The sequence below is a fragment of the Natator depressus genome, chromosome 28 (assembly GCF_965152275.1).
Source record: "Natator depressus isolate rNatDep1 chromosome 28, rNatDep2.hap1, whole genome shotgun sequence".
In the NCBI taxonomy this organism is placed as follows: Eukaryota; Metazoa; Chordata; order Testudines; family Cheloniidae; genus Natator; species Natator depressus.
In genome coordinates, this window is record NC_134261.1 from 7,801,593 (window position 1) to 7,804,092 (window position 2,500).

At 67.1% G+C, this 2,500-nt stretch overlaps 1 non-coding gene across 1 annotated transcript; it reads left to right on the plus strand.

The window, feature by feature from the left end:
* The first annotated feature begins 176 nt into the window (after window positions 1-176).
* On the plus strand, window positions 177-295 carry LOC141979962 (5S ribosomal RNA). The gene has a single exon (XR_012637345.1). It is a non-coding gene; the product is annotated as a 5S ribosomal RNA (ribosomal RNA).
* The last annotated feature ends 2,205 nt before the right edge of the window (window positions 296-2,500 follow it).

Here is a 2,500-nt window from a genome sequence, read left to right on the forward strand (position 1 = left end):
GCCAGGATCGGGCCCCTGGAAGTCTGAAAAAAAAATTTTCACCGACCCCCAAAGGGGTGTTGGGGGGGGGCTCATGAAGCCTCCGGAGCGAAAAAAAAAAACGGAAAAAAGGATCGGGCCCACCCGAGGCAGGGGAGTCAGTAAGGGAAAGGGGACGAGGCGGACCGGAGCCGAGTGCCTACGGCCATACCGGACGGAAGGCCCCCGATCCCGTCCGATCTCGGAAGGTAAACCGTCCCGGGCCTGGCTAGTACTTGGATGGGTGACCGCCTGGGAATCCCAGGTGCCGTAGGCAGCTTTTCCCGCTGCGAGCCAGCTCTCTCCTTTTCTGGGGAACAAGGGCAGGGTCGCCCTGCCAGGGGCCCTGGGGCTGAAGTCCCTGCCGGCCACCAGGTCAACCCGGAGCCTGCCCCTCTGCGGCCAGCAGGTCAACCCCATACCGGCAGGGGGTTGACCTGGTGGCCGGGAAGCAGAGCGGCCAGCAGGTCAACCCCATACATTCAGCGGGTTGACCTGGTGGACGGGAAGGAAAGCGGCCAGCAGGTCAACCCCATACTTTCAGCGGGTTGACCTGGTGGCCGGGAAGGAAAGCGGCCAGCAGGTCAACCCCATACATTCAGCGGGTTGACCTGGTGGCCGGGAAGGAAAGCGGCCAGCAGGTCAACCCCATACATTCAGCGGGTTGACCTGGTGGCCGGGAAGGAAAGCGGCCAGCAGGTCAACCCCATACATTCAGCGGGTTGACCTGGTGGCCGGGAAGGAAAGCGGCCAGCAGGTCAACCCCATACATTCAGCGGGTTGACCTGGTGGCCGGGAAGGAAAGCGGCCAGCAGGTCAACCCCATACATTCAGCGGGTTGACCTGGTGGCCCGAAAGCAAACCGGCCACCAGGTCAACCCGGAGCCTGCCCCCGCGGGCAGGGGCCAAGCGGACCCCCCTCCGCCCGGGCTTGCCCTGCTCCGAGCCGGGGCTTAATCCCCGTCCGGCCACCAGGTCAACCCGGAGCCTGCCCCTCTGCGGCCAGCAGGTCAACCCCATGCCGGCAGCGGGTTGACCTGGTGGCCGGGAAGGAAAGCGGCCACCAGGTCAACCCCATACTTTCAGCGGGTTGACCTGGTGGCCGGGAAGGAAAGCGGCCACCAGGTCAACCCCATACTTTCAGCGGGTTGACCTGGTGGCCGGGAAGGAAAGCGGCCAGCAGGTCAACCCCATACATTCAGCGGGTTGACCTGGTGGCCGGGAAGGAAAGCGGCCAGCAGGTCAACCCCATACATTCAGCGGGTTGACCTGGTGGCCGGGAAGGAAAGCGGCCAGCAGGTCAACCCCATACATTCAGCGGGTTGACCTGGTGGCCGGGAAGGAAAGCGGCCAGCAGGTCAACCCCATACATTCAGCGGGTTGACCTGGTGGCCGGGAAGGAAAGCGGCCAGCAGGTCAACCCCATACATTCAGCGGGTTGACCTGGTGGCCGGGAAGGAAAGCGGCCAGCAGGTCAACCCCATACATTCAGCGGGTTGACCTGGTGGCCGGGAAGGAAAGCGGCCAGCAGGTCAACCCCATACATTCAGCGGGTTGACCTGGTGGCCGGGAAGAAAAGCGGCCAGCAGGTCAACCCCATACATTCAGCGGGTTGACCTGGTGGCCGGGAAGGAAAGCGGCCAGCAGGTCAACCCCATACATTCAGCGGGTTGACCTGGTGGCCGGGAAGGAAAGCGGCCAGCAGGTCAACCCCATACATTCAGCGGGTTGACCTGGTGGCCGGGAAGAAAAGCGGCCAGCAGGTCAACCCCATACATTCAGCGGGTTGACCTGGTGGCCGGGAAGGAAAGCGGCCAGCAGGTCAACCCCATACATTCAGCGGGTTGACCTGGTGGCCGGGAAGGAAAGCGGCCACCAGGTCAACCCCATACAGGCAGCGGGTTGACCTGGTGGCCCGAAAGCAAACCGGCCACCAGGTCAACCCGGAGCCTGCCCCCGCGGGCAGGGGCCGGCATACCCCCGTCCGTCCGGGGTCGCCCTGCCCCGGGCTCCGGGCTTAAGTCCCGAGCGGCCACCAGGTCAACCCGGAGCCTGCCCCCGCGGGCAGGGGCCGGCGGACCCCCGTCCGTCCGGGGTCGCCCTGCCCCGGGCTCCGGGCTTATTCCCCGTCCGGCCACCAGGTCAACCCGGAGCCTGCCCCCGCGGGCAGGGGCCAGGCGGAGCCCCGTCCGTCCGGGGTCGCCCTGCCCCGGGCTCCGGGCTTAAGTCCCGAGCGGCCACCAGGTCAACCCGGAGCCAGCCCCCGCGGGCAGGGGCCGGCGGAGCCCCGTCCGTCCGGGGTCGCCCTGCCCCGGGCTCCGGGCTTAATTCCCGTCCGGCCACCAGGTCAACCCGGAGCCTGCCCCCGCGGGCAGGGGCCAGGCGGACCCCCGTCTGTCCGGGGTCGCCCTGCCCCGGGCTCCGGGCTTAATTCTCCTCCGGCCACCAGGTCAACCCGGAGCCTGCCCCCGCGGGCAGGGGC